This window comes from Pipistrellus hanaki (assembly GCF_964339955.1).
Source record: "Pipistrellus hanaki genome assembly, chromosome: X".
Lineage (NCBI taxonomy): Eukaryota > Metazoa > Chordata > Mammalia > Chiroptera > Vespertilionidae > Pipistrellus > Pipistrellus hanaki.
The window spans coordinates 73,903,812-73,927,495 of record NC_140524.1 but is presented as its reverse complement, the minus strand read 5'-3'; the positions used below and the strand labels follow the sequence as shown (position 1 = coordinate 73,927,495).

General features: G+C 36.2%; 1 protein-coding gene across 4 annotated transcripts in view; it reads left to right on the top strand.

Annotated features, from left to right (window-relative positions):
• The window catches only part of ZC3H12B (zinc finger CCCH-type containing 12B), a 167,098-nt gene that overhangs the window by 926 nt on the left and 142,488 nt on the right, over nt 1–23,684 (top strand). The gene's annotated exons all lie outside the window — the stretch shown is intronic.

Genomic DNA, 23,684 nt, shown 5'->3' with positions numbered 1-23,684 from the left:
TGAATCCTGACAGAAGAATTAGATCGTACTTAAATAATGATGATGATGATAAAACAAACCAGCAAACATTTCACTTGTCTTCCAAATTGGCATCAAACTTGAAGTAGACAAAGAGTAGCTAATTGGTAACAGGGGAAACAGATTTTATCAACTAACTACTCTTCATCCAGAATGACACATCTTTTAAAATAAATATAATGAAACGTGAAATGTTCCTAATAAAAGTGAGGATATGTTATGATCTATCTGTTCTTTCTGGGGGTAGCTGGCAGTTGAGAATAGTTACTTCCAAAAAACTTTTGACATGAGGGACCTGAAGTGATATTTTGGATAGTATAATTAGATGAAGATCTAAAGTTGTAAGGCGCTTTTTAAAAATTAGCAATATTATCTTTGAGGAGTGAAATTGTTTTAATAAAGCAAATGGTTGAAAACTTACAGTTAACAGTTGACCCCATTTTAAAAGTGGACTGAATTTAGATTAATTAATAATTTTGATTGTAAGGTACTTCTATGAACAGACAATGAAGGATAGGTTCCTTATTTTTTTTGATTCCCCTTTGTGCTGGTTTATAAGCCATTTTAGTTTTCTTTTATTGAAAAGGAAAGAAGTGGAAAAGAAGTGCAATAATGGAAAAGCTAAATTTAGTTTTGGGTAAATGCTTTTAAACTAAAGATCTTTAAAAAGGATATAGACTAGGTGTCATTTGTGATTAGATAATTTTACCTAGTGAATAATAAAGACCAACAATTCCCTGATTCCTTTGGGTAAAATGTTTTATTTTGACAATTTTCATGATGTTTGAGGTTCTCTTTGATATGGTTTTAAAGCACAATATATATGCACAAAAAAAATAAGAAAATGCATTATAATTACTCTCCTGGGTAAACCTAAAGGGGAGGGGAATGTTAGTGACAATGAACTCTTTTGTAGTGGACATAGATTTTTAATGATAATTTACGTATTGAACTACTAAATATAATTCTGGTATCACTGCATAATAATCTTGGACCTCAGCAGGTATTATTTTGTGAACTGGCAAACTAACATGATCCTAGTTGCTAGATTTCCAAGGTTATAAGATTTTTTGTTTTGTTTTGGAAAAGCTTCTGATGAATTCAATTCTGAATTATCCTGCATAATAAAAGGCTAATATGCAAATTGTCCCCTCGACTGGAAGTTCAACCAGGAGACAGGGCCAACTGTCCAACCTCCTTTGTCCCCTCTCCCTTGGCAGCCCCAACAGGGCAGGCCAGCCGGAACCCACCTGTGCATGAATTCATGCACTGGGCCTCTAATATGAAATAATGATGTACCATTTGGGTACTTGCTGTTCATTTTCACATACTTTTAGAACCAAGAAGTAATTTGGATCCAATTTAGAATTCTGTTGTAATGACTATGGCTATGAAGGTGTATATTCTTAAGAGCATTTATTTAGCATGTAATAACCACATTATAAGATAATATTAATAGTTATTTTTGCAAGTGCAATCAAGGCACTTGACCAGTCAACTCTGGGATGAGTTAGTCTTTTTTTTTTTTTTTAAATTGATTTCAACATGTTTTTATTTTCTATCTTCTCCAAGTGCCCATTACTATATTTGGTACTATGGAGAATAGAACAGAGACAAGTCCTGGAGTTCAATTGCTTACCCATTAGAGAAAGAAAATGCATATATAAGACATCATGGTCAACAATTGAAACATAGAGTAGTACAGAATTAGAACTAAAATAATTAAGAGTAAAAGATCTTTGAAGGCTGGTGGTTGTCTGGAAAGTCTTTCTAGAGAAAGTCAGACTTGATTCAGTTTTGATAGAAGTATAGACTTTGTTGGAAGAGGGGAGTTCAGCATGACATGAACTAAGGCACTTGATTTTCTAATCTTTGTGAATATTATTCTCCTGGATAAACCTAAAGGGGAGGGGAATGTCAGTGACAATGAACTCTTTTGTAGTGGACATAGATTTTTTTAATGACAATTTACGTATTAAATTACTAAATTTAATATAAATAACTTCAAATATACATACTATAGAAGTCAGATTTTAAAATAATCATTCTATTTCCTGAGGCAAGCAGATATAAAGTATTAAGTTCATATATTTTTATAACCTGTTCATTTTTTCACTGTTTCCTAAGACAGTTATAATCTGTTTTGTACAGTTATAATCTAAATGATTTTATTATTACAACTTTAGATTATTAATATGCTTCAAAGAATATCTCTTGATAAAGTAAATTAGGGATATTCTTTGAGCAATGTGCATTTTGGTCCATTCATTTTAGTACTACTAATTAGTCATACTATTTTTATTATTTTCTGAAAACAAAGGGAGTATATCAGAGTCCTGCACATTGATGTCTGTCAAAATTTTAGTAATGTCATTAATAATGCATGAGTTAATAATTGGCAACTAACATTCATGTTTAATCTGCAATTACAAACCTCTGCAAAACTTATTTTACTGCTATTCCAACAACTTTTTGTTGTGTTGAGAATTAGTTACATGAATAATAGTTTTCTGCATTTTAGTCAAAAATTGTAAGTTGCATTATAATTATTACTTCAAAAGAGGGTTGTACCCCCAATAGAAATTCACATATTACAATTAGAAATATAAAGAAATCTTGATTTAATTCACAAATTTACTTTAAGAAACAATATGTCCAGACTTGATATTTTGGAGGGTTCTATATACTATCTTATACCTTTCATTGGTATCTTTTGCTGCCAGTAATACTCTTCTCTAATTATAGTTATTACTAATAAACTTTAATTCACAGTAGCTAATAGTTTCAACAAATATAATTGTTGTTTTGATCATCCTCTACTTAGGACATAAGCTATGAGTTATATAAAAAGTTACTGTCCACACAGATACAGTCAATGAATATTTTATCATTGCTGGACATTAAGCAACTAATAGAAAGCAAAATATATTCAGACAGCATTGGGTTTAGTCTTCTTTGCTAAGCAAGTATTGCACATTTCTGTTCTTATTTAGCTGCTTATGCTGGTATCAAAAGGAAGATCTTTGGAAAGAGCATTGGTGAATTCAAATAATGGGCAAACTGCTGAGAAAATTAAAAGCAACTCATGTCAGCTTCTGAGTATTATGATGGTTTAAGGCAGATACACAACTTAGGTAATTTGATAAATTTACATGGTGGCAGCATGTGAAATAGGGTAAGGGATTGTCAGTTTCTGTTACTATGTAACAGATAACTCTAAATGTTTTTACCATATTACTGAGTCTAGAGGTAGAGCAGCTTTACACTGAATACCAATGATGTGTCTATAAGTTATAATTTTCTTTAAATATGTAGTTTTAAATATGTTATCATATTCTTAAAATCATCTTCATTATGTCAATGAATTGAAAACTTTCCCAGCTGAGAACATCTCTAAATTTATTATGGAAGCTTATGGGGGAAGTGGCTTTGATCTAACAATTCTTTTTCGAGTGTATTTTCCTAGAACATAACCTTTTACATTAAGTGAAAAATACCCACAACCTATTCAATGTAGGAATAAAAGTGAAGAGGAGAATTCCTTAAAGTTTAATACCTACAAACAAAATAAAACAAAACAAAACCTCATATATACGTTGTAAACTAATATTCGTAAGAACAGTTACAAACACAATTATCATTCTCTTAATGGCATCTTATATTATGAATTGTTAACTTTCTTTGGACTGTTGGCACACAAAAGTTTCCCTGTGATCTGATTTATTCGTATTTTCCTAACTAGAGGACCAGTGCACAAAATTCGTGCATGGGTAGGATCCCTAGGCCTGGCCGGTGATCAGAGCTAATTGGGGCCTTCCAGCTGCTGGCCTTGGCCTTCCTTCCCCAGCTGCTAGTTGCTGGCCAAGCCCTTTCTTCATTCTGTGCCACCCCCTGGTGGTCAGTGCAGATCATAGTGAGCAATCGAACTCCCAGTCTCCCAGTCGAACTCCTGAGTTCGACTTTGCATATTAGCCATATATAGCATTATATATATGACAGATGTACCTCAGGGATTTGCTGGTGAGATTTTGTTCTTGAAATAGAAAGTTGTAGCCATTTTTAAAATATAATAAGTATTAACTGAAAAGTTAGAATTGAATTTTGACATGATTAATGATGAGGAAAATTCACATTTCCTGACAATCTTCCTAAAACCATTGTACATTAAGTATTAATATCTATAACCTTTCACAGCCTTGGATTCATAGTCCTTCTTTATAATATTCACTTTTTGTATCTCATTTCCACTTCTAAGCACTGTGAATATTGGTTTGTTCTTACTGTCACTTCTGAACTACTTTTTGTGGCATGTAAATGAGTTTTACAAAATAGGTTTATATTTTTTAAAAGTTATTCAGGAAAGATTTTCCATCATAGTCTAAAAGGCTGGCTCCATATCAAATAAAGTGAATTTGAACTGTGTGATTTGAATGGAAGTAGCAGTAAGACGATTAACCCAAGTTCTATGTCTAATTCAGGCAATTTTTAAAACACTGGATTTTTACTTCAAAAATTATTATTTTCTTTATTGTAGGAAATATAACATCAGAAGTTTCATTCAGAGCAATTCAGAGTTCTTCATTACTTTTTAACATTTAAACTTTATTTAGATTTTTTCATTTTAGAATAAAAAGGGATTATCTTCTCTATTTTTCCATTCTACCATATTGCTATACTTCATTTTATACATCTTTCTTTTTTTCCATTTTTTATTAAGGTATTGTGTGTACATAACTTACCATTGCCCCACCCCCAACACACTCCATACATGCCCTCATCCCCCAGTCTATTGGTTATGCTTATATGCATGCATACAAGTCTTTCAGTTGATCTCTTATCTCTCCCACCTCTCCATAACCTTCCCACTGTAATTTGTCAGGCTGTTTGATGCTTTACTGTCTCTGTATCTATCTTTTTGTTCATCAGTTTATAACGTTTTTTTATTATCCATAAATGAGATCATGTGGTATTTTTCTTTCATTGACTGGCTTATTTCACTTAGCATGATGTTCTCCAATTCCATCCACGTTGCTGCAAATGATAAGAATTCCTTCTTTTTTATGGCAGCATAGTATTCCATTGTGTAGATGTACCATAGTTTTCTGATCTAGTCATCTGCTGATGGGCACCTAGGCTGTTTCCAAATCTTAGCTATTGTAAATTGTGCTGCTATGAATATAGGGGTGCATATATATTTTCTGATAGGTGTTTCTAGTTTCTTAGGATATATTCCCAGGAGTAGGATTACTGGGTCAAATGGGAGCTCCATTTTCAGTTTTTTGAGGAAACTCCACACTGTTCTCCACAGTGGCTGCACCAGTCTGCATTCCCACCAGCAATGCATGAGGGTTCCTTTTTCTCCATATCGTCGCCAGCACTTGTCATTTGTTGATTTGTTGATGATGGCCATTCTGAGAGGTGTGAGATGGTACCGCGTTGTTGTTTTGATTTGCATCTCTTGGATAATTAGGGACTTTGAGCATGTTTTCATGTGCCTCTTGGCCTTTCTTCTGTCTTCTTTCGAAAGGTTTTGTTTAGGTCCGTTGCCCATTTTATTTTATTGGATCATTTATCTTCCCTTCATTAAATTGTATAAGCTGCCTGTAGATGTTGGAGATTAAACCTTTATCAGTGATAACATTTTCAGATATGTTCTCCCATACAGTGGGCTTTCTTGTTGTTTTGTTGATGGTTTCTTTTGCTGTGCATAAACTTTTTATTTTTATGTAGTCCCATTCTTTTATTTTCTCTTTAGCTTCCATTACCCTAGAGGCAGTATCAGTGATGAAGTTCTTTTGGCATATGTCTGATGAGATTTTGCTGCCTATGGATTCCTGTAGTATTTTTATGGTTTTCCGTCTTATGTTTAGTTTAAGTCCTGTATCCATTTTGAGTTCATTTTTGTGTATGGTGTAAGTTGGTCATCTAGTTTCATTTTTTTATGTATTATATCTGTCCAATTTTCCCAACACGATTTAATGAAAAGACTGTCTTGACTCCATTGTATGTTCATGCCTCCTTTGTCAAATATTAATTGAGCATAGAGCTTTGGTTCAATATCTGGTTTCTCTATTCTATTCCATTGATCTATATGTCTGTTCTTGTGCCGGTACCATGCTGTTTGAGAAAAGTGGCTTTGTAATACAGATTGAACTCTGGTACTGAGATTTCTCCTACTTTTTTCTTCTTTCTTAGGATTGCTGTGGCTATTCGAGGTCTTTTTTTTTTTTTAAATTTCAGATGAATTTTTGGATAATTCTTTCTAGATCTGTGAAATATGCTATTGCTATTTTAATGGGGAGTGCATTGAATCTATAGATTGCTTTGGGTAGTATGGACATTTTAATGATGTTGATTCTACCAATCCATGAACATGGCATGTTCTTCCATCTGTTTAAGTCTTCCTCTATCTCTTTTTTTTGGTGTCCTGTAGTTTTCTGCATATAGGACTTTTACCTTCTTCATTAAGTTTATTCCTAGGTATCTTAATTTTTTTAGTGTGATGGTAAATGGGATTGCTTTTTTAGTCTCTTTCTGTAAGTTAACTATTGTAGAAAGGCCATAGATTTCTTGGCGTTAATTTTGTATCCTGCTACATTGCCGAATTCATTTATTAAGTCTATTAATTTTTTGATGGGTTCTTTCGTTTTTTTTAATGTATTATTAGAATAAAATTTATCCTGGCTAATATGGCTCAGTGATTGAGCATCGACCCTTGAACCAGGAGGTCGCAGTTTGATTTCAGGACAGGGCACATATCTGGGTTGTGGGCCCAATCTAGTAGGGGGTGTGCAGGAGGCAATCAATTGATGATTTTCTCTCATCATTGATGTTTCTATATCTTTCTCCCTTCCTAAAAATAAAAAAAGAAAACAATAAAAAGAAAACATAAAAAATTTATGTGGGATTTTTTTAATTAGTTAGAATTCTCTTCATCTTCCACCCCTTTACCATTATGAATGAGATGAATAGAGAATGAGTGTTTGTGTAACACTTTTCTCACAACTAAATATCCAATGAAGACTAGGAATTAGTGAAATCTATTTAATTCTTAGTAGTCTGCTCTAACAGAGCAGGGCAGGCGCTAGAAAAAAGTTTTTAATCATTTGATTTTGGAAGGGAGTTTTTGTATTTACATTTGAAAATGAGTGTTTCTAATCTGGGTAGTATCAGAGACTCAGTTAACTAAAAGGTATTGAATAAAATATCTTGGTTAATGAATTTTTTAATTAACTAAGGATTAACCCAAGTATGAAATGAAACTGGGGCAAGGATGCTTTTCATAGATGTCTAGAGCATTAATTTGTGCATAATTTTGTTTATTGACCATTAACCCATTTGTGTCTTTCTTGATTAGAGATTTTTGGTTGCAAATAATAAAGGTCTACTTCAAACTAAATGAAAACAGAAAATAATTTATATTAAGGGTACAAGAAGTTTTCATGGATTCCAAGGGGACATTAGTGCAGGCACAGGAGAAAGTATAACTAAGAATGAAAAGCTGTCAATGGCTAAAGGAGCTTTCCTACCTCTTTTCCCCAACTCCAATCCCTGGGGCCAAAAATCTCCGGTTTATCTCAGTTTCTTTCATCTCGCCTGCTTTAATCATCTTACTCCCTCAGCTCATAGCCAAACATGGCCTGTCCTAGAGCCCCCAAGTTTACATATTCTACATTCTGGCATTTAGCAGACTTATTAACATTTCTGAATCTCAATTCCCAATTCTGATTTCTCAGTTTGGATCAGATATCAATCCATTATCTAATAATCTATGACTGGAAAGGCAAGATCATGTGGTACAAATATATTGGGTCGGCAGCTAAGTAATTGCGGATTTTTTAAAGAAAATCAAAGACAATTTTTTCATGGAACTAAATAACTTTATTCTGTAATGTATTGCCCATTTTGATCAATGACCTTTTGCCATCTTTCAGGCAGCATCATAATCCCACGTTCAAAAAACTTCTGGTTTTTATTAGCAAAAAACTGAATCAGGTACGATTTGACATCATCATCATTATTGAAATTTTTACCATTCAAGGAGTTTTGTAAAGATCGAAACAAAAAGTAATCAGATGGTGCAAGGTCAGGACTATATGGTGGATGTGGCAAAACATCCCAACCAAGCTCCATTAATTTTTGCCGAGTGACCAAAGATGTGTGTGGCCTTGCATTGTCATGATGGAATACAACACCTGTTCGATTTGTCAATTCGGGCCGCTTTTCTTCAACTGCATTGTTTAATTTCGTTAGTTGTTCAATGTAGACATCAGAATTGATCGTTCGGTTGGGTGGTAGGGGTTCAAAGTAGACAATTCCTTTGTAATCCCACCAAACTGATAACAAAACCTTCTTTTGATGAATATCAGCTTTTGATGTTGTTTGAGTTGGTTCACCTGGCCTGCTCCACGATCTTTTCCGCTTGATATTGTTGTAAACAACCCATTTTTCATCGCCAGTTATCAGTCGTTTTAAAAATGGATCATTTTCATTACGTTTCTTTAGCAAATCGCAGCTGCTAATGCGTTGCGTTAACTGTGATTCTTTCAGTTCGTGAGGAACCCATGTATCGAGTTTTTGAACATAGCCAAGTTGTTTTAAGTGATTTTCAATGCATGTATGTGATACATGAAGCTTCTCTGCAATCTCACGTGTTGTACTGTGACAGTCCGAATTGATTATTGCTTTGATTAGGGCGTCATCAACTTCAACTGGACGACCAGAGCGTCTTTCATCTTTGAGTGAAAAATCACCAGAACGAAATTTGGCAAACCAATTTTGACACTGCCGTTCTTTTAAGGCTTCATCACCATAAACAGCACATAACTTTTTATGAGCTTGTGATGCGTTTTACCCTTGCGGAAATAAAAAAGCAAAATATGACGAAAATGTTCCTTTTGATTTTCCATTTTTCAACGAACGCCAAACAAAAACTACAAAACAGATCAAAAAACTTTTTTTACTGATTAACAGCTGAATAGCCAACTATCAAATACAAAATGTGTTTTACATTTGTACTACGTCTGCAAACCTAAAAATTCAACTGAAGCCATATATGTGTGAAACCCGCAATTACTTAGTTGCCGACCCAATAGCTACTTGGCCCCAATTCTAAGTGTGAGAACATACAGTTCCTACCGGAAGGGAGGTGTGGGATGAACAAAATTTCAAATGGTATCTCCCATGGAGTATAATAAAAATATATCTTATTTGCTTATCTTCATTCATAGAACAAGAATGAACATTGGATTTCATATTATGAGGTTTCCTTTTATTAAGGAGAAGAAATATGAGGCTCAGAAATGATTTTAAAAATTACCAACTATCACATAAAGAGCTATAACTGGAACCCTAACTTTGTGGTTTCTGTTTTTTCCTAATCACTAGCAACTAAGTAACCAGAGTATCTAATAAAATGTTAACACACTTTGAAAGAGACCTATACAATGTAAGTTAATTTTTGATGAATATTTTGAGTAAACAAAACAAATATAAAGGAAAAGCAAAATCACTCTCCCATATCATTACAATGGACATCAGCAGTCCATGTTTTTTTTTTTTAAATATATTTTATTGATTTCTTACAGAGAGGAAGAGAGAGGGACAGAGAGTTAGAAACATCGATGAGAGAGAATCATCGACCAGCTGCCTCTTGCACACCCCCCACCGGGGATGTGCCCGCAACCAAGGTACATGCCCTTGCCCGGAATCGAACCCGGGACCTTTCAGTCCGCAGGCCGACGCTCTATCCACTGAGCCAAACCGGTTTCGGCAGCAGTCCATGTTTTCAAAACTAACTTTAAAAAAGAAATAAAAGGAAATCTTAATATATCGTGACAGGAGATTTGACTTTGGATGGTAGTACACAGTACAATTTACAGATCTTGTAACATAGAAGCCTGAAACCTATATGATAGTAACCAATGTCACCCCAATAAACAAACAAAAATAAATAAAAAGGAAAGGTATATAGAAAAAGAAGATGATTTTGAAGAGCCAACAAATAATTGGACTATGTGATTTAATGCTGCTAGGCTTAAAGAAGCAATCATATAAATAAGATATTTTAGCTATTGTGAAGCCTCATTTAGAAACCAAATCTGTTATTCCCCTCTTGATCTTGATTTCATTTAACATTTATTTATTGAGTGCTATGTACCCAGCCCTGCTTTAGGCACTGGTTATACAGTGGTGAACAAAACACAGTTCCTGCAATCATGGAGTTTGCATTCCAGAGGATGATGCAGGCAGTGAACAATCTATCCTATATAATAAAGAGCTAATATGCTAATTAGACTGAATAGCAAAATGCCTGTCCAGACAACTGTCTGGACAACCTTCCAAATGAAGCCAGGACTGTGAGAGCCAAGGCAGCTGGGGCTGTGAGGGCCGAGCCCCTTGCAAGGATTTCTTGCATTGGGCCTCTAGTATACATATAAAAACCAAGCAACTGGAACGGCTGACTGATCAGTATGACGTGCACTGTGGCTGTCCAACTGGCCTGATGGGGGTGGGGCCAGCTGGACCTCCACCTATGCACAAATTTGTGCACTGGGCCTCTAGTATATATTGGCAATTAGTGATAAGGGATGTTAGGCTGATAAGCTGAGATAATAAAGAATAGCAAGTAGTATTATTTAATTTTTTAAATTTTTTTTTTTCGGAGAGAAAGGGAGAGGGAGAGCGAGATAGAAACATCAATGATGAGAGAGAATCATTGATTGGCTTGCCTCCTGAACTTCCCCTATTGGGGATCGAGCCCACAACCTGGGCATGTGCTCTTAACTGGAATTGAACCTGGGACCATTCAGTCCACAGTTTGATGGTCTATCTACTGAACTAACCTAGCTAGGGCCAAGTAGTGCTATTTTAGATTACAGTAGTCAGGGAAGGTGTCTCTGATGAGGTAACATTGAGCAGAGACCTGAAGGAAGCAAGACAGCAGGACATATGAATATCTAGAGAAAGAACATTTCAGGCTGAGAGAAGAGAATGTGCAAAGGCCTTGAGGTGGTGACCTGTTTGGCGTGTTCAAAAACAGCAAGAAGGTCAATGTAACTATAAAACATAGAGAGTGAGGTAGCAAGTGTCAGAGGTGTATTCAGAGGCCAAATCATGTAGGCTGTTTAAGACAAAACATGGGTTTTGGGCTTTACTTTGTGTGTTGAAAAAGCATTAGGAAGGTGGGAGAATAGGAATTTGATTTGACTTATATGTAAAGAGAGTATTCTGGCTGTTGTGTGGAGAATAAACTTGAAGATAGAAAGAGAAGAAGCAGGGAAACCAGTTTGAAGAATGTTATAGTAATCTAGGTGAGAGAAAGTGGTTATATTATGGTCATAGTAGTGGGGGAAGTGAGAAGTAGATAGATAGATCTGAAGTATATTCATATACATAAATACATATATATAATTTTAAAAATAATTTTAGATTCATAGTAAGTTGTAATAAATATACAGAGAGATTATGTGTATCCTTTATCTGGCCTTTTCCAATATTATGGTGCATTACTATAAACAGTATCAAAATTTGGAAAATTTGCATTGATCTTATTCAGATTTTCCCCCTTATATAAGCACTTGTGTGTGTATCTTCATGTAATAACCACATCAAGATACCTAAGTGTATCAATAACACACTCTCATTCTATTTATTATACCACACTCACCTTCTTTACCTCCTTCCCCAGCTCCTGAGCCTTAATCTGTTCTCTATCTTTATAATTAATGTCATTTCATGAATGTTGTATGTTCCTTTTATCCCTAGCCATTTTCTTTGCTCTAAAGTCTACTTTATGTGAAAGTGTATTTTAAAAATCCATGTTTTCAATATTATATATATTTTCCATCCATTTGCATTTAACCTACACATGTTTTTATGTTTGAAGTGAATTTCTTGTACACAGCATATTTCAGACCATTTAAAAAATTTAAGCAATAGTGGCAAGATTTATTAGAATGAAAAGAGATAGTATGTCTTTGGAGAGGTAGGGAGTGGGTAGGCTATAGTAGTGGCTGTGTAGACTCAGAAAACAAAGTGACAGAGGCAAAAACGAGAGTCCTCTGCTGCTGCTCTCGGCTCCTCTGGTTGCAAGTCTCCTGGGAAAACTTACATACCAAGAGAAGGGCAAGGATATGCTCCAAGGAGGGCATGCTTAGACCCTGATTTTTTAATCTATTCTGCCAGACTTTGTCTTTTAATTAGTACATTTAGGCTATTCATATATTAACAATTATTGACATGTTAGGGCTATGTCTCCCATATTTTTAAATTTTATTTTATTGTTTAAAGTATTACAAATATCCTACCTAATAAAATAGTAATATGCAAATTAACCACCAATCTGCTAAACCCACCAGCCAATCAGAGCGAGTATGCAAATTAACCCCAACCAAGATGGCTACAGCCACAGAGAGCAATTGAGAGGCTTAAGTTTCCCCAGCAATAGAGGAAGCCAAGCTTTCCACACACCCTGGCCAGCCTAGGTCGCCACTCAAGGATACAAAGTTTCAATTATAGAAGATAAATCCCAAGAAAAATGATGACAGCCACAAAGCTGGAGAGAACAAGCTAGGGTTGCCTCCAGCAATGGAGGAAGCCAAGCTTTCCACCTGCCCTGGCCGGCCTAGGCCTCCACTCAAGGATACATAGTTTCAATTATAGAAGGTAAACAAATTCAAACAGAAATGGCGGCAGCCATGGAACAAGCAAGAGGCTTGGCTCCACTCCAGGCTACAAAGTTTCAATTGTAGAAGATAAATAAATTCCAGATACCAGGGTCTCCGCTTGAGTTGCGGGGAGGGCAGGGGAGGGCGTGAGGCTGACCTGCAAACCACCACAGGCCCCTTGCCCAGGCCGCCCCACACCGCAAGGGAACCCCCACTCTGATCTGGGACACCCTTCAGGGCAAACCAGCCAGCCCCCACCTGTGCACCAGGCCTCTATCCTATCTAATAAAAGGGTAATATGCAGATTGACCATCACTCCAACACACACGATGGCTGCACCCATGTGGTCAAAGATCCTGCCCTTATGTGGACACAAGATGGCCAGCAGGGGAGGGTAGTTGGGAGGCCTGCAAGGGAGGGTAGTTGAGAGGGATCAGGTCTGCAAGGGAGAGCAGTTGGAGGCAATCTACCTTGCAGGGGAAAGCAGTTAGGGGTGACCAGGCTGGCAGAGGAGGGAAGTTGGAGGTAAACAGTCTGGCAGGGGAGCAGTTAGACATCAATCAGGCTGGCATGGGAGGGGTTAGGGGGTGATCAGGTTGGCAGGCAGAAGCAGTTAGGGGCAACCAGGAAGGCAGGCAGGCGAGGAGTTAGGAGCCAGCAGTCCTAGATTGTAAGAGGGATGTCCTACTGCCCGTTTAATGGGCAGTTGGACATCCCTCAAGGGGTCTCAGATTGGAGAGGGTGCAGGCTGGGCTGAGGGACACCCCACCACTCAATGCACAAATTTCATGCACCGTGCCTCTAGTTAGTACATATATCTCTTTTTCCTCATTGACTTTCCCCCAGCCTCTTCTACACCCTGGCGCATACCCTCATCCCACCCACTCCCAGTGTCTAGTACCCATTAGTTGTGCTTATGTGCATGTATACAAGTCCTTCAGTTGATCTCTTTTCCCCCTCTCCAAAACTCCCTAAATTTCCAGCTGTAATTTGACAGTCTTTTCGATGCTTTACTGCCTCTGTATCTTTCTATTCATTGGGTTATAATGTTCTTTATTTTCCATAAATTAGTGAGATCATGTGGTATTTTTCTTTCATTGCCTGGCTTATTTCACTTAGCATAATGCTCTCCAGATCCATGCATGCTGCTGCAAATGGTAAGAATTCCTTCATATATATATATATATATATATATATATATATATATATATATATATATATATATATATATATGGCAGTGCAGTATTCCATTCTGTAGATGTACCATAGTTTTCTAATTCACTCATCTATTGATGGGCATTTAGGCTGTTTCCAAATCTTAGCTATGGTGAATTCTTCTGCTATGAACATAGGGGTACATATATCATTTCTGATTGGTGTATCTAGTTTCTTAGGATATATTCCTAGAAGTGGGATTATTGGGTCGAATGGGAGTTCCATTTTCAGTTTTTTGAGGAAACTCCATACTGTTCTCCACAGTGGCTGCACCCATCTGTAATCCCACCAGCCGTGCACTAGGGTTCCTTTTTCTCTGCATCCTCACCAGCACTTGTCATTTGTTGATTTGTTGATGATAGCCATTCTGACATGTGTGAGATGGTACCACATTGTCGTTTTGATTTGTATCTCTTGGATAATTAGTGACTTTGAGCATGTTTTCAAATATCGCTTGGCCTTCTTTGTTCTTTCAAAAAGTGTCTATTTAGGTCTGTTGCCCATATTTTTATTGGATCATTTATCTTCCTTTTGTTAAGTTGTATGAGTTCCTTGTAAATGTTGCAGATTAAAACTTTATTGGTAAAAACATTTGCAAATATGTGCTCCCATGCAGTGGGTTTTCTTGTTGTTTTGTTGATGGTTACTTTTGCTGTGCAAAAGCTTTTTATTTTTATGTAGTCCCATTTGTTTATTTTCTCATTAGTTTCCATTGCCGTAGGAGTGGTTTCAGAAAAGAAATTGCTGTGGCATATATCTGAGATTTTGCTGCCTGTAGATTCATCTAATATTTTTATGGTTTACTGTCTTATGTTTAAGTCCTTTATCCATTTTGAGTTTATTTTTGTTTATGGTATAAGTTGGTTGTTTAATTTCATTTTTTGCATATAGCTGTCCAATTTTTCCCAACACCATTTATTAAAGAGACTGTCTTCACTTCATTGTATGTTCATGGCTTTTTTGTCAAATATTAATTGAGCATAGTGGCTTGGGTTGATGTCTGGGTTCTCTAATCTATTCCATTGTTCTATATGTCTGTTCTTGTTCCAGTACCAGGCTCTTTTGGGAACAGAAATCTGGTATTGAGATCCCACCTCCTTTGTTCTTCATTCTCAGAATTTCTGTAGCTATTCAGGGTCTTTTTTTATTCCAGATGAATTCTTGGAGTGTTCTTTCTAGGTCTGTGAAATATGCTATTGGTATTTTAATGGGGGTGCATTAAATCTATAGATTGCTTGAGTATGGACATTTTAATGATCAACATAGTATGTTATTTCATCTGTTTATGTCTTCCTGTATCTCCTTTTTCAGTGTCCTGTAGTTTTCCACATATAAGTCTTTTATCTCTTTAGTTAAGTTTATCCCTAGGTATTTATTTATTTATTTATTTATTTATTTATTTACTTACTTACTTACTTACTTATTTTGATGGTAAATGGAATTACTTTTTTAATCTGTCTTTCTGAAAGTTCAATATTGGTGTATAGAAATGCCATAGATTTTTTTGGTGTTAACTTTGTATTCTGCTACATTGCTGAATTCACTTATTAAGTCTAATAATTTTTGATGGAGTCTTTAGGGTTTTTTTTTTTTTTTTATGTACGATATCATGTCATCTCTGAATAAGGACCGTTTTACTTCTTTTCCAATTTGGATGCCTTTTATTTCTTCTTCTTGTCTAATTGTAATGGCTAATACTTCAGTACTATGACAAACAGGAGTAGTGATAATGGGAATCCCTGTCTTGCTCCTGTTCTTAGGGGAAATGGTTTTAGTTTTTGCCCATTGAGTATGATGTGGGGTATGGGTTTGTCATATATGGCTTTTATTATGTTGAAGTATGATCCTTCTATTCCCACCTTGCTGAGTTTTTATCTAGAAAGGTGTTGGATTTTATCAAATTCTTTTTCTGCATCAGTTGATATGACTGTGATTTTTATCTCTCAATGTTGATATGATGTATCACATTTATTGATTCCCATATATTGTAACATACTTGCATTCCTGGGATAAATCCTACTAGGTCATGGTGTATGATCTTTCTGATGTACTCCTGGATCCAATTTGCTAGAATTTTGTTGAGGATTTTGGTATCTATGTTCATGAGGTATATTGGCCTGTAATTCTCTCTCATTGTGTTGTCTTTATCTTGTTTTGGTATTATGTTGATGCTGGCTTGATAGAAGAGCTTGAAAGTGTTCCTTCCTCTTTTATTTTTTGGAATAGTCTGAGGAAGATAGGTTTTAGTTCTTCCTTGAATTTTTGGTAAAACTCCCCTTTGAAGTAGCCTTGGCCTCGGGCTTTTGTTTGCTGAAAGCTTTTTGATGACTGCTTAAATTTCTTCCATACTTATTGGCCTATTGAGATGTTTAGATACTTCCTGATTGTGTTTTGTAAGGTTGTATTTTTCTAGGAATGTGTCCATTTCCTCCAGGTTGTCCTGTTTGTAGGAATAGAGTTGTTCATAGTATTTTTCAACAATCCATCGTATTTTGGTGGGGTCTGTTGTTATTTCTCCACTTTCATTTTTTATTTTCTTTATTTGGGTCCTCTCTCTTTGCTTCTTGGATAGCCTGGCTAGAGTTTCATCAGTCTTACTTATCCTTTCACAGAGCTAGCTATTGGTTTTGTTGATCTTTTGCATTTTTTTTGTCTATATCATTTATCTCAGATGTAATGTTTATTAATTCCTTCCTTCTGCTTACACTGGGATTTTTTTATTGCTCTCCTTCTAACTCTTTGAGTTGTATAGTTAGGTAATTTATTAGGATTGTTTCTTGTGTGTTTTCTTTTTTTATTTTTTTATTAAGGCATTATATTTGTACATATTCTACCAATGCCTCCTCAACCCACTCCCATACATGTCCTCACCCCCAAGAGTTTTACGTTCATTGGTTATGCTTATATGCATGCATACAAGTCCTTCAGTTGATATATTATTTCCCCCACCTGTCCTAACCTTCCCACTGTAATTTGACAGTCTGATACTTTACTGTCTCTGTATCTATCTTTTTATTCATCGGTATATAATGTTCTTTATTACCAATAAATGAATGAGATCATGTGGTATTTTTTTTTTCATTGACTGGCTTATTTCACTTAGCATGATGTTCTCCAATTCCATCCATGTTGCTGCAAATGGTAAGGATTCCTTCTTTTTGTGGCAGCATAGTATTCCATTGTGTAGATGTACCATAGTTTTCTGATCCAGTCATCTGCTGATGGGCACCTAGGCTGCTTCCAAATCCTAACTATTGTAAATTGTGCAGTTATGAACATAGGGATGCATATATCCTTTCTGATTGGTGTTTCTAATTTCTTAGGATATATTCCCAGGAGTGGGATTACTGGGTCAAATGGGAGTTCCATTTTCAGTTTTTTGAGGAAACTCTATACTGTTCTCCACAGTGGCTGCACCGGTCTGCATTCACACCAGCAGTGCATGAGGGTTCCTTTTTCTCTGCATCCTCACCAGCACTTGTCATTTGTTGATTTGTTGATGATAGCCATTTTGACAGGTGTGAGATGGTACCGCATTGTGTTTTGATCTGTATCTCTTGGATAATTAGTGACTTTGAGAATGTTTTCATGTGCCTGTTGGCCTTTCTTCTGTCTTCTTTTGAAAGGTTTTGTTTAGGTTTATTGCCCATTTTTTTTATTGGATCATTTATCTTCCTTTTATTAAATTGTATAAGCTGCCTGTAGATGTTGGAGATTAAACCTTTATCAGTGATAACATTTGCAAATATGTTCTCCCATACAGTGGGCTTTCTTGTTGTTTTGCTGATGGTTTCTTTTGCTGTGCATAAGCTTTTTATTTTGATGTAGTCCCATTTTTTTTTTCCTCTTTAGCTTCCATTACCTTAGGGGCAGATCAGTGATGAAGTTCTTTTGGCGTATGTCTGAGATTTTGCTGCTGTGGATTCCTCTAGTATTTTTATGTTTTTCTGTCTTATGTTTAATTCCTGTATTCATTTTGAGTTTATTTTTGTGTATGTTGGTGGTCTATTTTCACCTTTTTGCCTGTATCTGTCCAATTTTCCTAACACGATTTAATGAAGAGATTATCTTGACTCCATTGTATGTTAATGCCTCCTTTGTCAAATATTAATTAGCATATTGGTTTGGGTTGATATCTGGATTATCTATTTTATTCGCTGTATCTATATGTCTGTTCTTATGCGAATACCAGGCTGTTTTGAGAACAGTGGCTTTGTAATACAACTTGAAATCTGATATTGGGATCCCTCCTACTTAATTCTTCTTCTTTTTAAAAAGAATATATATTTTATTGATTTTTTTTACAGAGTGGAAGGGAGAGAGATAGAGAGTTAGAAATATCATTGAGAGAGAGTCATTGATCAGCTGACTCTTGCACACCCCCTACTGGGGATATGCTTGCAACCAAGGTACATGCCCTTGACCGGAATCGAACCTGGGACCCTTCAGACCACAGGCTGATGCTCTATCCACTGAGCCAAACCGGTTTTGGCCTACTTTATTCTTCTTTTTCAGGATTTCTGTGGCTATTCTGAGTCTTTTTTTATTCCAGATGAATTTTTGGACAGTTATTTCTAGGCCTGAGAAATATGCCATTGGTATGTTAATGTGGAGTGCATTGAATCTATTGATTGCTTTGGGTAGTATGGACATTTAAATGATGTTGATTCTACCAACCCATGACCATGGTATGTTCTTCCATCTGTTTATGTCTTCCTCTATCTCTTTTTTCAGTGTTCTGTAGTGTTCTGCGAATAGGTCTTTTACCTTCCTGGTTAAATTTATTTCTTGGTATCTTAATTTTTTTGGTGTGATGGTAAATAGGTTTGCTTTTTAGTCTCTCTTTCTGTAAGTTCACTATTGGTATATAGTTTACAATGAGCTTCCTATTTCTTTTCTTTTTTTACAGCAGACTCTTTAGCATGTCTTGCATTGCTGGTTAGGTGGTAATAAACTCCCTTAATCCTTTTTTGTCTGTGAAGCTCCTGATTTCACCTTCAGTTTTGATTGATAGCCTTGCTGGGTACAGTATTCTTGGATTCAGACTCTTCCTTTGCCTGACTTTGTTTATTTCATTCCATTCCCTTCTATCCTTTTGAGTTTCTGTTGAGAAATCAGTTCATAATCTGATGGGGATTCCATTTTACGTAACTTTCTGTCTCTCTCTGGCTGCTTTTAAGATTCTTACTTTGTTCTTGGTGTTTACCAATTTAATTATAATGTGCCTTGGTATTGGTCTTTTTGGGTTAATTTTGTTTGGGACTCTGTGAGCTTCTTGGATTTGTGTGGGTTTTTGCTCCCCTATATCAGGGAAGTTTTCTGTCATTATTTCTTCAAACAGGTTTTCTATTCCTTGCTCAGTTTCCTTTCCTTCTGGAACCCCTGTTATGCAGATGATGCTTTGTTTCATGTTGTCCCAAAGTTCCCTTAGGCTATTCTCCTGCTTTTTAATTTTTTTCTAGGGGCTGCTCTACTTGTGTATTTTTTCTCATGTTGTCTTCTAGCTCAGTGATGCGGTCCTCTGCTTCTAGTCTACTCTTGATGCATTCTATTGAGTTCTTTACAACAGCAATGTCATTTTTCATTTCTTCTTGTTTTTTCTTCATTTCTTCTTGGGTCTTACTCATGTTGTCAAATTTGTCTTTCATCCTTTTCACCCACCTTATGATCATTTTTCTGAATTCTTTCTCTGAGAGGTTGCTTGCGTCTATTTTGTTTACTTCCTTTTCTGGTGATTCCTGCTTTTCTTTCACATGCAGGCTGTTTCTTTGTCTCTCCATGGTCTCTCTTCTCTGGATGTCTGATTATGTAGTTCTGTCTCTCCTGCATTGATTTAAAGGCACAAAATACAACACAACCATTTACAACACACAAGGCACTGAACAGAAACATATTCATAATATTAATAACATCCAATAAAGATGACCGCCAGAGAAAGGGAAATTAGGGGATAGGAGAGCAAGAAGAAGAAGATAAAAAAAAAAAAAGTGTAAAATGAAATTGGGAAAAGAAAAAAAAGTAAGAGAGACAAGAAAGAGACTAAGGGAAAAAAGGGGAATAAGCTATATATATATATATATATATATATATATATATATATATATATATATATATATATAGTGAAAACTCAATAGAGCAATTACTAATCCAAGCAAATGACAGCAACAAGTACCTGGGGATTAATAAAACCACCACACCAACTAATACCAAGTTAGGCAAGGGAAAATAGAAGCAAAAAAAAAAAAAAAAAAAAAAAAGCAAACAAACAAAAAAAGTACCAAAAAAAGCAAAACAATCTTACCAAAAAAAGCAAAAAATTCGATATAATCATTCAAGCAAATAACAACAAAAGGGCAGAGAGAAAAACAATTTTTTTGGATAGTTAAGACAGTGACGAGTGAGGTGTATATGGACTTGGAGCAGGGGATTGGAAATTACATATGTATGTAGGGTTAAATTTTAACAGCGGGTAAACAGAAAGAATACGTAAAATCTAAAGCAGGAAAGGGGTAAGATAAAGAGGACACCAAAAGGGGAAAGATTAGGAAGAGAGTGAGGGCATAAAGGTAGAGTTGATATAGAGTAAAATGATGATAAAGGAAAAATGAAAATAAAATGTAGAACACAAATCCCAAAGCAAAATAAAGAGAAAATAAAATGACACTTAAAAAAATGTAAAATAGTAATAGTAATAATACTGACTGAAAATAAAAATGTAATTATAAAGGTTAAATCAAGTGAGGAAAAAAGAAAAAAATAGTTTCTTAAGTAATTAAGTGAAAGATGCAAAAGAGGAAACTAAGAAATAAAAAATAATAAAAAAAATAAAATGTGCAGTAGTGCAGGTCATTCACTTCCTTTATTTTTCTGTTTGGCATATCTGTTTCCCAATCCAGACCATATTACAGTTTCCTGTGTTCCACTGCTCCTCAGTGTTGTAAGCCAGTCCTGATTTTTAAGCAGGCAGTGTTTTAATTTTTCGTAATCCTTTATTTTTTATTACAGAAGAGTCAATTTGTGATTCAGCCCCTGGGTGGCAGTGTTTCTGGATTGATAGCTTGTATTTAAATCCTTCTTTTTCTGTGTTACTTAAAAGCAGTTTGTGGAAGTGGGCTGCCTCAGAGCTGGCTCTCCGATGGTCACTCCCCACCCCAATCCCCAAGTTCCAGGAAAACAAATTTCCCCTGTAATCTCCCAGGATGTTCCCAACTGGTGATCCAATGTATTGGGATTAGTAATCTGAAGCAAGGATTTGAAGAGGAAAAAGCCCAAATGTGCAAACAATGGGTCTGCATGCAAGTCTAAGCAGCAGGCACACCTTTGAAATTCTTAGGCTGTCTCTCCGTGTCAGATCAAAATGGGTTGCTTTTAGACATCCCTTCTGTTAGCAGCTCTGGCGACCTCCTTCCATATTTCCAGATCACAACAGCCCCAACAGCAATGGATTTTTCTAGGCACAGACTTCCCTGGTCCTCCAGCTCTTGCAAAGAGCGCATTTCTCTCTCCCGCCAGGACCAGAGACCTCACCTTATCCCAGGCGAAATCTAACCTTTCTATGATGAAGTGAAGAGCTAATCTGAATCCGCATGTTTGTGCCAGTTGTGGACAGATTTCCTGGAGTTCTCAGCTGTTCGGTGTGTGTTGCAGTCGTGGATTTTCAGTCTTCTGATAAGAATCACGTTCCCTTTCAAGATGGCACAGTCTCCGCATCTGAACCTGTAGCTTTGGGATGGGACCCAGCCACAGTGGGGCTGCCCAGTTAGGGGAACCCCGTATAGGAGTCCCCCACCTTCTCCTGGAGTTTAGCTGTCTCTTAACTTGCCAACAAACACTCCCCATGCAACCTTCAGCTGTTCTTTCTTTCTGCTCCGGACAAGGCTTGAAACAAGTCTGTCTATTCCTCTGCCATTTTACTGTTCGAGTTATTTCTTCTTGTTGGATTTCTCCCTTTAGTATTATGAAGTGGCCTTCCTTATCTCTTTTTATGTCCTTCACTTTGAGATCTCATTTTTCAGATATAAGTATTGCTACCCCAGCTTTTTTTTTTTTTTTTTTTTCCTTTTCCATTTGATTGAAAATTCTTTTTCCATCCCTTCACCATCAGTCTGTGTGTATCTTTTTTTCTGAGGTGAGTTTCCTGTGGACAGCAAATATATGGGTCATGTATTTTTTTTATTCATTCAGATACCCTATGTCTTTTGATTAGAGCATTTAATCCATTTATGTTTAATGTTATTATTGATAAGTATTTGTTTGTCATATTTTTGTTCTGAATGTTTGTTTTCTTCCTTGTCTTCCTGTTTTTTCCTTTTTACAACAGCACCTTTAGCATTTCTTGCATTGCTGGCTTGGTGGTAATAAATTCTCTTAGCCCTCCCCCCCCCCTTTTTTTTTTCTGTGAACCTTCTGATTCCACCTTCAATTTCGAATAATAGCCTTGCTGGCATTAGTATTTTTGGATTCAGTCCTTTGTATCACTTTGTACATTTTATTCCATTCCCTTCTGGCCTGTAGTATTTCTGTTGAGAAATCAGTTTATATTCTAATGGGATATCCTTTGTAGGTAATTTTTCGTCTCTCTCTGGCAGCCTTTAAGGTTTTTACTTTGTTGTTGATATTTGCCAATTTAATTATGATTATGTCTTTTTGGGTTCATCTTGTTTGGGACTCTATGTACTTCTTGGACTTGCATGGCTTTTTTCTTGCCAATATCAGGGAAGTTTTCTGTCATTATTTCTTCAAGAAGGTTTTCTATTTCCTATTGAGTTCCTCTCCTTCTAGTACCCCTATTATGTGGATGTTGTTTCGTTTTGTCTTGTCCCAAAGCTTTATTAGGTTCTACTTTTGCTTTTTAAGTTTTCTTTTCAGTTATTGCTGTGTTTGTGTGTTTTTCCTACCTTGTTTTCTAATTCACTGATGTGGTCCTTGGCCTCTTCTAGTCTATTCTTTAAGTCTTCCATTGTGTTTTTTATTGCAGCTATGTTGTTCTTCATTTCCTCTAGGTTCCTTTTCATGTTTGTGACATTCTCGTTCAGCTCCTTATAATTATCATTGAGTTGTATTTGTCATCTAGCCATTAGAGCATCCCTATAACCATTACGTTGAATTCTTTCTCTGACACATTGCTTGCCTCCATTTCATTAAATTCCCTTTCTGGTGATTTCTCCTTTTCTTTACTTTGGAGATTATTATTATTTTTTTTGTCTCCTCATTTTTTATTTTTTGCTGTAATGTTTTAATTATTTCTGTTTATTAGATCCAACTGCTTCACTACCCAGGTTCTTTTGGGGGTGGTACTAGAGGTGTGATCTCTAACGTCTTTTCAGCTTTGTGATTTATGGAGCTCCCTATTTGAGCTATTTGGATTCTCTTGATGTAGTTGGATGTTGAATGTTAGTTTCTTATTCATGGATAAATTCTCTTCTCGGGTTGACAATGTGAACTCCTGGCTTCGTGGTGCATGCTGTTTTAGATGTGATTGTGGTAAAGATTGTTTGAGGTCTCACTGGTATGTGCTTACTGTGTTTTCCCAGAGTCCACAGCCTGGGAGGAAGGTGTCTTGGGGCCTGAAGCTCAGTTACTGTGGCTTTGGCTGGTGTGGTGTGACTCTTGCTGGATAAGTGTCACTCTGAAGTGCCCTACAGGAGTCCCAGAGCCTGTGACACTGGGCACAGAAGGTATCTCTGAATCACAAGGGGGTTTAGGATCCAGCAGCTGGGGATGTGGGCTGAAGTAATGTGACCTTGTCCATGGATGCAAGTTCTCAATAATTCACCGAACTGT